This window comes from Balaenoptera borealis (genome assembly GCF_965194805.1).
Source record: "Balaenoptera borealis genome assembly, chromosome: 13".
Lineage (NCBI taxonomy): Eukaryota > Metazoa > Chordata > Mammalia > Artiodactyla > Balaenopteridae > Balaenoptera > Balaenoptera borealis.
This window is the reverse complement of record NC_138870.1, coordinates 75802377-75815892: the sequence shown is the minus strand read 5'-3', so window position 1 is coordinate 75815892 and position 13516 is coordinate 75802377. Positions and strand designations below refer to the sequence as shown.

At 37.7% G+C, this 13516-nt stretch overlaps 1 protein-coding gene across 4 annotated transcripts in view; it reads left to right on the top strand.

The window, feature by feature from the left end:
* The window catches only part of POC1B (POC1 centriolar protein B), a 147748-nt gene that overhangs the window by 67109 nt on the left and 67123 nt on the right, over nucleotides 1-13516 (top strand). The gene's annotated exons all lie outside the window — the stretch shown is intronic.

The following is a 13516-nucleotide window of genomic DNA, read 5'->3' as shown; positions in this document are numbered from 1 at the left end:
AGAACCTTGTACGGAAGTCATATTTACAATGTGTCTAAATAGCCACAAGGGGGAGCAGTACCAATTTCCAGAAAAGCTTCAATTTGAGGACCTTGAGCTCAGTAGAATCCATACCGTCTCATCTCCTAAGGTGCCACCCATGTGACATTTCACTTGCTGTCACAGAACAGATTTCCTTCTTTGGTAATTGCCTTTCAGAGGCTAAACTTACGTCTAGTCTCCTTAGAAGGTGTAAGAAAAGCAATCATTTCCCTTTGTTCGTCTCTCTTGATGGATAATCCAGAAATTAAGAAGTATTTCTAACACTTGCAATTTTGTTTTAAAAAATTGCATACATATAATTTATTTACTAAATGTATCCAAAGACTTCAAAAATTGAGAGTTTTAGCATTTCAATTTGAGTCTGCTTAATCTTTGCAAAGCAGATTACTTCTGCCATCAATTCTGCTAGTCAGGGCAAAACTAGTAATAAGAACGAATGGGGGGACTTCCCTGGTGGTGCAGTGGTTAAGAATCTGCCTGCCGGGCTTCCCTGGTGGCGCAGTGGTTGAGAATCTGCCTGCCAATGCAGGGGACACGGGTTCGAGCCCTGGTCTGGGAAGATCCCACATGCCACGGAGCAACTGGGCCCGTGAGCCACAATTACTGAGCCTGCGTGTCTGGAGCCTGTGCTCCACAACAAGAGATGCCACGATAGTGAGAGGCCCGCGCACCGCTATGAAGAGTGGCCCCCGCTTGCCACAACTAGAAAAAGCCCTTGCACAGAAACAAGCCCTCGCACAGAAACGAAGACCCAACACAGCCATAAATAAAATTTTCTTTAAAAAATCTAAAAAAAAAAAAAAAAAAAAAAAGAATCCGCCTGCCAAAGCAGGGGACACGGGTTTGAGCCCTAGTCCGGGAAGATCCCACGTGCTGTGGAGCAACTAAGCCCATGCGCCACAACTACTGAGCCTGCACTCTAGAGCCCGTGAGCCACAACTACTGAGCCTGCATGTCACAACTACTGAAGCCCACGTGCCTAGGGCCCATGCTCCGCAACAAGAGAAGCCACCACAACGAGAAGCCCATGCACCGCAATGAAGAGCAGCCCCTGCTCACCACAACTAGAGAAAGCCCTCATGCAGCAACGAAGACCCAACACAGCCAAATTAATTAATTTATTAATTAAAAAAAAAAAAAGAACAAATGGGAGGAATGGCATGATCTTTGGTGACACTACTGTGATGATGTCAGTATAGTTAAATATTTTGGGTAAATTATTAATACGTGGCCAAAAAAGAAAACAAACAAGAAAAACACTTGACATTACAAACTCTCCAGTAGATCTCAAGAATTGTATTTATTGTAGAGGAATTCTGCAGAGAACTAGTCTATCTTGAGTCTATGCTGTGTCAGAAAGTAGTCTGCTTGTTACAGGGTCTTTTCAGTGTTAATCCATGCAGAGAAGACTCCTAGATCACTCATGAGAAGTTCCAGAGACAGGAAATCATCTGGAGGGTCAACGCAGGGGCTGATTGTCAAAGAGAGGTCCAAGAATTGTTGGTGACAGCTAGGACCTTAAGTGGATCTGTGGTCTGGTCTCTTACAATGTTCATGTTTATAAAATAACACTACAAACATTGCTGCATTAATAACTTACTTATGACATTAAAAATTAACTAGACATCAAATTCTTGCCACAGTGCTTAGCTTATAGTAGGTGCTCAATACTTACGTTCAATGAATTACTCAAAAGTCTCACTGTTGAAATTTACAAATTCTGGTGAGTTGGGTTTTTGCCCCACTAGTGAGAGGAGCAAAAGATAGGTGGTTTTTGAGATGTGCTGCCTTCTTGTGAGGTAGTTGGTAGACTAAAATTGGGTGTTTCTGGCCTAGAAGATATCAGAGATCATCAAAAATCTTTGATCAGAGCTTTGAGACTCACTCTCCCTGCCAGTACCCTTCGAAATTTGCAAAACCTCATGACCTGAGGAATCCAGGTGTTCTCAGTAGTGTGCTATGGAGGTGGGCATAAGTACCACCTAGCAAGCAATAGCAGGGTGTCTGTCCCTGGATGGTAATGTAGAAGTGCCAAAGTCAAGTGTCTACTTTATAGGACCCTAACTCGGGAATACAGGGTACGTGGGACAAAAAGACAATTCTTTTTTTTTTTTTTTAATTGAAGTATAGTTGATTTACAATGTTGTGTTAATGTCTGCTGTACAGCAAAGTAATTCAGTTATACATATATATAATTCTTTTTCATATTCTTTTCCACTATGGTTTATCTCAGGATATTGAATATAGTTCCCTGTGCTATATAGTAGGACCTTGTTGTGTATCCATTCTATATGTAATAGTTTGCATCTGCTAACCCCAAACTCTCAGTCCATTCCCCCCCTCCCCCTTGGCAACCACAAGTCTGTTCTCTACAGGGAAGACAATTTTTATAATAAACATGTGACACATTTGCAGTTGTGTTACAAAGCAGAATAATAAGACTGAAGAGTACAGTTATTACCCACATAAGGGATACTATTAGACTGAATTATATGATATTGCCATTTTGTAGGCAAAAACGATCTAATCCGTATCAGTGATTTCCCATGGTTCAGCCCCACACATAAGCATTAGAAGGAAGACTCCACTGTTACTTTGAGTTGTGTGCTTGATGCTACATAAAAATAAAACAAACAAGAAAACAAAAACTTGTTTGCTATAAATTGGTTTGGAATTAGGCTAATGATGTCCCACTTAGATAGATTTTTTTACAATCTGGAAGATAGCTGCTTGCCTCCTGGCAAGACATAAGGACTCCTGATTTTATTTATTTTACTAACACATTTTCTGAAGACAGATATTCATGAAGCATTTAGATTTTTATAAAGAGTATCTTTAAAGAGCTTTCCTTTAAATTTTCAATGTATGTGTCTTTCTTTTAGCTCATTGGTAAATAAGTGGTTAGAAAACTAAAGCGCAATCACGGTAATTGTTTGCCTTTCCATTAATCTAGTGGTAATTCTTAATCTGTCATCTCCTCTGTATTGGCTGCTTTTCTTTTGCTTCTGCACAACAAATCAAACATAAATGTAAAGGAGATTTGTTTCTATTCTGGCATGAAGCACTATTGTGGTGTGAACTTTGCATGTAATTATAATGAAAAAACAGAGAAGTATTGGAAGCAAAAAAAAAAAAAAGCAGTATTTACAGGTGGTTTTGGTTTTTGTTATTGTGGTTACTGTTTATTTTGGGGATTTGTTTGTTTGGTTTTTGCAGACTGGAAGAAAGTTTCTTTAGAAATTCATTTTCATCAAGATGAGATGTAAAAAGATTACTCTTTAAACCTTAATTTGTGAAATTTCTTAGCAGGATAAAAGCAGGTTTTTTATGGTGTAAGAAATAGTTGGCTTCTGTTCCTGTTTTGACTTGATTTAATATTACATTCAGGATGATTTCTAGATCTAAGTGTATTGATATCTATGCTCTGATGCCTTCTTACAACAGAGAAGGAATTATGGCATACAGTGTAACAGTTGGTATCTTTGTGGCTTGCACTTGTGTCTCTAATGCCAGGCAGGAAATTTGATACAATATTTCAGGATCAAAATAAGCTGTTCCCAATCTGCATTTTTAAAGCTTTGTTGTAAAAAAAAAAAGTTTCTGTAAAGGGGTATACTGGCTGTCACATAGACATAGTTTAAAAATGTTGATCTCAAATTTCTGAATCTTGTTCCAATTATGTTGTCTCTTGTTATTTGCTGATCTTCTAAAGATTATTTAGTTCAAGAGTCCCATTGAGTCTTTTACTGTTTTCATTTATTCTATTAGAAATAGACCAAGGTTTTGTCATCAGAATTGTACAAGGCATTTAGCATCAGCACATGGGGTGCGGCTACGTCCTCAGCTCCTCTCCCCGCAAAGGCAAATAGGACAGTAATTTCTCTTCTGTGTCCTAATATAAAGTGGTGTTTTTTGTTTTGTTTTGTTTTTTAATACTAACTAAACAGAATTTATTTAAAAACTCTAGGATTATTAAAATTGTTATTTTTAGGTAAACTATATTCCTAGGTTTTGATGTATTTTATTACTATTTGTCCAACAAATGAACACAATGAAATTGATGATCTTGCTAGTATTACTCTGATTGACTCAAAACACTGGACTCAGAGAACTCAAAGAGTGTCCTTGCCTTCCTTCACTCTGGCAGCTGTGTAGAGTATGAATGTAATATTGATGCCTTTCTTTAGAATTAGGGACAGTTTTCAGGTTAAATTAATTATTCACAATAAACTGAGAATCTGCAGTTATATCACAGAAGAAAATCAAGGTCTACAGCCTTTTCTTGCTCCATCAGTCAAATATTTATACCACACTGCATGGAGGCATCCTATGATATACTGAAGGCAGGATGTCAAGCTGGCCGCCTCACCTCAAGAAACTTAACAGCCGAGCCAGAGAGAAATAACAGTGTAAGAAGTAAGTGGCAGTTTCAATATACTAGATGCCAAGGGTATATGATTGTCAAATGAAAGGTTGTTAACAGAAGGATTCAGAAAAGGTCGTGAATGGGCTAGAGGAAACTAGAAGACTTCTCTAGAAGAAAACATTTGCCCAGTTCTTGACCTGACCGAAGATGGGTAGGATTTTGATAGAGACATTCCAGGTGGGGAAAGCAAGGTATAAGTAGATGCCTTAGAAGTAATTGAAAATACAATACGTACCATGGTAATGAAAGTGCAGCCGTCTAATCTGGAGTCTCTGCGTTGCCTAACTCAATGGATAGCAGATGTGGTAGGATGCTGGGCGCATACATACTCACACACATTTTTAGCTCTCAATCAATTCTTCTTGAGTAACAAAAAATACCTGCCCCAGAGAAGCCTACATTGTATATTCTAGAGGAGGAGACAAGCAATTCACAGATTTAAAAAAAGTAGACCATATAGTATAGTAGACAGAAACAATGCAAAGGTGTAAATAGCACCGAAGTTAGGTAGGAAGAAGGGTGCATTTAGATAGTATGGCCAGGACAAGAGTCATGTGAAAGGTGACATTTGTGGAAGGAACTGAAGGAATGACGTGAACAAGTTAGATGAATATCTGGGGAGGTACTCCAGGCCATGGGAGCAGTGCTGGAAGGCCAGATTGGGAGTGAGGAGGAGCCACTGGAGGGTTTCCTGCAGAGAAAGGGGCATAATCTGATGAGTGTTTTAACAGGTTCACTCTGGCTACTGTGTTGAGAATCAGCTGGGGGTGATGGTGGAGGAGAGCAAAGAGACCAGTTCGGAAGCTAATGAAATCATGAGACAGGAGGCAGAAGTGGCTTGATCCAGGGTGGTAGCAGAGGAGGTGGTGTTAAGTGATCTGATTCTGGATGTATTTTGAAGGTGGAGCCAAGAGGATTTCCTGATGGACTGGATGTCCACTGTGGGATTCCCTGTCTCCTTTCCCCCCGGGGTAGTAAGGCGCAGCCCTGAGTAATCTCAGGCTGGCCAAGCTTATCTCCTGGCTCAGCATCATTTTGCCAGAGGGGTTGCTGAGAGAAAAAAAGATTTGTGATTTTCCTATCTTCTTTTCTGGGATTAGGGAAGTGATCAGCTGAATCAAAGCAAGAGATGCTGTGCTGTTTCTGTGACTCTGAGAAGCACAGTGGTAAAACATAGTCCTTCCTAGGTGTCCTTTAGGTTTGCATTTTTCAGCAAGGTTTATTGGTTTCCCTTTTGGAAAGGCTGTCGCATCAGCCTATTTTTAGGAAGAAAAAAGTTATCCACTTTCATGGAGATTGTCATATGATATATACTCTCCGAAAAATATTGATATATTGATAAAATAAAAGGACATACAAAGAGTAAACTTACAGCTACAGAGAGGATATCTCCATGGTTGTTGTGGCAACAGTTCGTCCTGGTTACTAGACAACATTGCGTAACCAGTTCAGAGCTATTCCAGTTCCTAACTGCTTATGTAAGCAAAGATTTGGAAAGACTTACTTGAAAGAACACAGTGTATGCAAACCTAAATGTTCAAAACTAAAATTTGTAACTTGAAAGTGTAAAATGGCAATATGTGATGTATTGTCCCCAGATACCTCATTTACCTTTACAGGAAAATCAATAAACATCATGTTGCGCAAACCTCCTGCTTACACTGCTTTTCTGTATGCTAACATTCCTGCATTTACATATAAACAGCTTCTAAATTTGGAGGTAGGTGAAATTCTTTTTTAAGTGTTTAAACTTTGCAACAGTTTATAAGGTAGCATTTGATTTGTAAATTCGGGGCATATGATTTCTGAAACTAGATATGTTTGTAACTTTGTTGTTGCTTGCTAAGCTTTAGGAAACAGACAAGTTTATGGTATCTTTAGGCATCAGTTCAGTGGCCCTGGGTATTTTTCTCCTGCTCCCACTCTAAGTGTTTGAAAGAAAATGAACATAGGCATTTGTAAAATCCGCCTATGGACTGTACACAGAGGTGCTTTCCACAATTTATCCTCATTTTATTAAAAGACATTTAGTCTAAATTTCAAATGATAGTGAATATGTCAAGTGAGATACGGTAATTTTTTTTTTTTTAATCCAGTGTCTCAGAAAGTTAATAATCCAGTGTCTCAAAAAGTTAAGATGCTTAGTAGGAGTAAAAGATGAATTCTTATCAGGGCTGAGAAATAATTTTAAAACATCACCCTTTGAAATTGAAAGAAATAAAGTAATTAAATTGTCAAAGCATTTTAAAAGTAAGACATACATGATAAAACTAACAGAAGTAAATAAGCAAAAATACACTTCCACAAATCTCTCACCCTTTAGAATAGAAAACACATTTATGGTTTTTTCAGATACAAGTTATTTTAGAGATAGAGAAAACATTAGAGAGGAAGAGACGATTTCCAAATTAGTTGCATCCTTGCTTTAGAAGTACATCATGACCTATATGTTATAAGACCTACCAACAGTTGTGAATGTGATAGCTGACCTTTAAAAAAAATGTGTTTGGGGGATCATAGAAAAAAAAAACAAGCAACTAAAACTTTTAGTCTGTTAAAGGAACGTGGCTTTTTTTTTAAAGCTGATTTACTAAGATAGTACCACTGTAAAAAGAGAGTAATAGTGTGGGTCAGAGGGTTTCTTTTTTCCTCCAAATAAAATATACTTTTTGATAAAAATCATAATAATCATAAGTCCCAAATGTTTGATTTAACTATCCTTAATGACTTACTAATTTGAGCTTCATTCCCTTTAAGTTTCAAGGTCACCGAGAAAGAAAGCTTACATTAATGAGTGTTTCCTTTTATCAAAAATTTTATACTAAGTAAATTTTTAAGCATAGTCCTAGTTAAAAATTTATGTAGTGAAACTGGTCTTTATAACCTGTTGACAAAAGTGATTTAGGACTTAAACTTTTCTTTATGAAATATAAAGAGAGAGAGAACTCTACAAAAGGATTTTATAAAACGTGCTATTTGGGAGCCCAACAGAGTAAATACGTTTTTTAATTTCCTTTAGAAAATTAGCACCTTTCTGGGAACTGGAGGTGTTGACGTTCCAGGTATTATTTCTGCCTTCCAACTTCCTGAGCTACTGTATTTCTAAACTGCTGCAGTCATCCAGACTGTCGCAGGCCTGGGAATCTAAGCCGCATCCCCAGTTCCCACAGTTGAGACTGAGGCGTGCCGAAAATGCCCGACAGCCTCAGCCCACACATCCAGTAACAACTGGTTCCTTCCTCTTCCTGTGGAAGAGCAACATCCTCAGAGATGAGAAGAAATGCACCCTGAGGAATGCAGGAACAGCAGTGAGCTTTTCACACAGGAAATTACTAGGGGAGCATTCTGCAAAGTGCTTGTCTCCTGGACTGTCAGCCCATAATGAGCTTCCTGCTGACCTGGAGGATGGTTTACTATGGAGCTAAATGCCATTGGCAGGTCTGTCAGGGTTGCCTGGAAGATAGCGAGCTTCGCTTTCAGCTGTTCTGTACATTACACCCATCTGGTTTTGAGTAATTGGGTGCTGCTTATACAGTGAAGCTAGTTGGCTTTGCTCCTTTATTTAGCCACCTGACAGCTAACTGTTTGGTGGAAGTGGTCAGCAAGTCTGCTGAGATGAATTTTTCAGTCAGTTCTTTGTGCTTTATGAAGTCAGGTTATGTAAACTCTATTAGGACTTCAGAGAGATTAAAATCCTCATAATCTGAGTGAACTGGCTGCTGATGCCCAGTGCTGGTTCTTGCCTAGTTCCATCTGTGTCTTTCAGTCTCCTTGCTTTTACTTTCGGAAACAGGCATCAGTAGAAGATAACATACTGTGTGCACGATCATACATCCTCGAGCATACAGAACACTCTGCTGCTTCAAACCAGCCAATCCACCCACCCCTGTCATTTAAAAATTGAGACTGACTTGGAATGACTTTTACAACTGAAGAATGTTCCGGTATAATTTTCTTCCCCTAATTCCTACGTGTTTTCTTTTTCCTTTACTTGAGATAGTGATGGCCACTGTAAAGCCCAGTTTTTATATCATATGTTCTTTTTAAATTGCTTTCCAGATCACTACAGAATTTTGGTGGGTTTCAGCATTTATGGTGGCAAAATTCCTTTACTTTTCATGTATTTGTTTGGATTAGTTTACTGAAGCACATAAGAGTTACATGTTGTTTGTTTTTAGTTGAAGGGGAGATGGGGAAGGAATGCCAGGCATTTCCTCTTCCTTTCAGAATGTCTTTTTAATGAACATTCCTCTTCCCTCCTATGAACAAACCATCTCAACTCAGTGAGGGGCCTCTAAGTGTCTAAGTTTCTAACAAACCAACTTCTTTCCTTTGTTCCTTCAGCCCTAGAGAGTTAGTTGCTTCATGCATTTACTATTTCTTCTCACCTCTGTGATCCCTTTTAGCCTTTGCAGACTTCCAAACCTTTTTAACCAGCTCCCTATATTAAATTCTCTCTGCTAAAATAACTGTTGTGGTTTCTGTTTTCCTGCTGGATCCTGAATGATCATCTTAAAGATCCTAAACCATCCTAAAGAAATAGAAGTACAGAAAAAGACTTGTATTCAAGGATGTTTATTTCAGCATTACTTATAACAACAAATTGACACAAGTCAAATCCTTTAAGAGAGTATTAGTTAAATAAAACTATAGTATATCAAGTGATGGAATATTATATAGCCATGCCATGTTTAACAACAACTAAGTACATGTGTATGATTCTGAATTTGATTCTGGGTCAGTAGAAGAATTGCTATATAGAACATCACTATGACAGTTGACAAAAAGTGAGCATGGGCTTTACCTCCTTGGTAGGGCTTTACCTCCTTGGTAGGGCTTTGTAGTTACTTTTCTTTTACTGCTCTTCCCAGGTCCCCAACCTCACCCTGTCACTTATTTTCATTTTTTTGTTTGTTCTTTTTTTTTTTTTTTTTTTTTTAAGAAAGAGTATTCTTTGTGGCAAGAATTTTGTGTGCATAAGGTTTCTTTGGTGGTGTTATTGTTATTCGTTCTGGTATGTGCAGATATTATTTCCTTTGTGGAATAGGTGATAGTCAGTTTCCATCAGATTTGGTTACAGTGTGAATTTTATGAAGTGAATCCTATTTTCCATTGACTTTTATTTTTAAGCAGAGCTATGTTTTCTTGGTAAATATTCTGTTTATTGGGCTGGAAATCTTACGGGCTAGGCTTGAAAGCATGCCCAAATCCATAATTACAGTGTTACAGTAATAGTACACCTTGTTCCCATAGGTGAAACTTTAAAAGACATTTTGTAATTCACTTGGAAAATTCTTCTGTTTGAAGCTACATGTTCAGTTGAATGAATCTGTGTCCCATTTTGTCCATTCTCTAAGGTTGATATTGTGTAAACTAAATTCATTTTAAATAACATCTAGCATCAGGCAAAGTACCAGAGTAAATGTTATTCTAAATTCAGAAACAACGCATTTTAGGGATAATAATTAATCATCTAATGAAATTTTAATTACATGTTGATAAATAATTACTTGTTTTAAACAGAACTGGAAATGCATTATTTTAAGATAAAGTGAAGACAGTTGTGTGCTTTGGAAAATCAGTTGAAATTTTGAAGAATTTGACTAAGAAATGCACTCTCCCAGATTTGTACTTTTAGAAAATGTGTACTTTCTGTAAAATTCAGTACACAGTAAAATTACTGAAAAAAAATTCAAGCTGTTAACACTATTTAAAAACTTTGTTCTTTTTCAAGAAATCGTTTATATGTGTTCTATGAATTATAAATGCCATAAAACTATGGCTGTTTTACATTTTGGGCACTAATCTATCAGAGTCTCACCCTCTTCCTCCCAACTCAGGGAAAACAACGTCTTTCTGATATACAATTAAATGACATGAAAAATTTTAAACAAATAATATGTTTTTTAAAATATCACCATTTTTTAAATTGAGTTTACTGATAGGTTTATGAAACAGAATTGAGAAAAAAATTTTTCTATTTAAAAATAAATTATCTCTTCCCTGAAATGTATTTGAAACTTTTTATTTAGAGAGCAATAGTTTTCCCTAAGGTATTATATGATTAATATTTTAATCAAGCATTAGGATCTTGTTATTTCTGTTACTATGTGCTATGATTATTTTCATGTATTTATTAGTCAAGCGAAATGACATTCCTGGGGTTTATCTCAAATTATGTTTTATTTGTTTATTTTTAGTTTTACTTTGGCACTTTTTCCAGGCAGTTCTCTTGGCAGCAGTGGCATTGCTTCTGCTTGTCGTGTTTTATGCAATTAAGCTCTTCCAGTATATTCCCCATCACAACTTATTTCATGCAAATGTTCTAGCTGTTGTATCCAGCCATTAACTTATATAATTTTTCCTACAGTATTTTTAGTCAAAATTATTTTCCTAAATGTAAGAGAAAAATGAATTTTATGAGAAGCTAAACAATGAATTTTGAATGGAAAAAAATCAGAATGTACTGGAAGTTTTTGTCTTTTCCTCCTGCCTCTACCCTTCCTGGTGCCAGTCCTCACAGCAGGGTGGGAGATTTGGATCTGACCACATTAACTAGGATTTGCTTTTTGTCCTCTGCTGCTTATATACCTGGCACAAGAAAATCTGGAGTACTAGTAGACTGTATGTGGAGACTGTGGCCAACCAGCTTGTTAAGAGTAGCAAAACGAGTACATATGGAATTAATTACTCTCCTGCCATAGCTCTGCAGACCCCAAATGAGTGAATCTTGGCAGGAATAGAAAATCTTTCAGAGTACTAACCACAGATGAGCTGTATTTCTGCAGGAGCTGAGCTCAGGGCAGTGAAGCTTTGGTGTGCAGCATCATGAAGGGAAGTGACTCAGCCTAAGTTAGGGGCTGACTCAGTAGACATTGTTCATTCATTTCTCAAAAATGAACATGCCAGGCACTAGATAGGAGTAGGGGGTTGAGAGGGAGGAGGATGAATGTGGGTTATAATGATAAGCAAAAGCTATCATGGAAAGTTACATAGTACAGTGACAGTATGAATTGTGGGCATTTGACTAAGTCAGGAGTATAGGTGAGGCAAAATCAGAGAAAGTTTCCCTGAAAAAGTTGTTTTAAGCTGAGATATAAAACCTTGCTATTCAAAATGTGGTCCATGGTTTGTTTGAGCATCACCTGGGAGCTTCTTAGAAATGCAGAGTCTTGGGTCCCACCCCAGAGCTACTGCATCAGACGCTGCATTTTAATAAGATCCCCAGGTGATTTACGTGTTCCTTAAAGTTTGAGAAGTGCTGATCTAAAGCTTCAGTAAGAGTTGGTGTGAGAAGATTAGGAGTACTGGAGTGTCCTAGGCTGAGGGAACTGTGTATGCAAAGACTGGCTTGCAGGGACCTTGGTATGCTCTAGGGACTGAAAAGAGGGCTGGAGCCCAGGCATGGGCAGGAGAATGTGGTGTCAGGACAGCCAAGAGAGGAGTGTTTAAAGAAGATGGGAATGTCAACATTGCTGAAAGCCAAGAGAAGGATTTTTATAATAATCAATTTAGCAGAAATTTTTGGTTACCTTTTGGAGAGCTTTTTCAATGGACTAATACAGGTGCGAGCCAGTATGAAGTGAGTTGAACAGTGAGTGGAAGGGGCAGGGTGAGCAAAGAGACAGCTAGAATAGATTATTCTTTCTTTTACTGAATACATTTGCTGTGCATCTATTATATACCAAGCAATGAGAATGCACAGATGAAAGAGTCCAATAATAGTGATAAATGCCTAAGTTGCTATGGGAGTACATCAGTGGAGTGGTTAAATAAGGACTGTGTGTGTGTGTGTGTGTGTGTGTGTGTGTACACACATGCGCATGTGTGTGAGTGCTAGAAAATTTGGGTGGGGGACAGAAAACGTAATCAGAGATAACTTCCTGGAAATGGTTGAAACTTGAGCTGTTTCTTTAAGAATTTGCCTACCATTATGGAGAACAAGGACAGAGTTCAGCATTTGTATAGGTGACAAGGCTTAAGAGGGGATGGTGAATTCAGGGAACCATGACAAGAGCAAATTTGAGTTTTAGGACAGTTACTCTAGAGACGTGATAAAGGAGGGGTTAGAGGGAGGTGAGGCTGGGAGGCATGAAAATTAGGAGGCAAGTGCAGTCGTAATCTAGATATGGAGTGGGGGGGGGGTGCTTGATCTTGAGCAGTAACATAGGGGGAAATGAAGAAGAGGAGCCTGAGCCGTGAGATCTTGAAGAGAAAGAGTTAAAGGTTCTGTTTACTGATTAGACATAGGAGAGGGAAGACTCTAGAACAGCTCCCACATTTGAAGCCCCTGAGTAGATAATGGCACTGTTTACCAAGACAGGACAGAGACAGGTCTTGGGCATGGAGCATCCAGGCAGAAATACAGATCTGGGAACCTTTAACTGATTGATCAAGCCGTGAGGGCCCACAGGATGATCCCCGAACTGCAGCTTCATACTAAATACGGTAATGATCATGACAGATAGATGATCACCAGGAACCTCATCTCATTCATCAGGAGTGGTAATTAGAAGACTGTTTGCTTGAATAATGCTGGTTATTTGGTAAATACGGCGACTGAAATATAAAGCAGATAAAACTGGTTGCATTTAATGGCTGTAAGTAGCAGACGTGCATTAATGGTGTCAACGGCTTCCTTTTTTAAGAACTTCCTGCTTACTCCTCTGGGTATGTGTTTAGTGTAGATAAATTTTCATGATTCTTAACCACACTTGTAATAAAGTTATAGAATGTAGTTCATATTCTCTTTGACTCATGACATCTGTGAAAAATATTTTTGAACTTTATGGTAGCATTTGAATATTAATTCTCCTGGACCATTTTCCCCATGATAATTAGTTTAAAAAAAAAAAGGAAAATCTTTCTTTATAAAGACAGTCATTTTAAAATTAATTTTTTAATTGAAGTATAGTTGATTTATAATGTTGTGTTAGTTTCAGTTATATATATATATATATATATATATATATATATATATATATATACTATTTACTTTTTCAGATTCTTTTCCCTTACAGGTTATTAAAAATATATTGAGTATAGTTC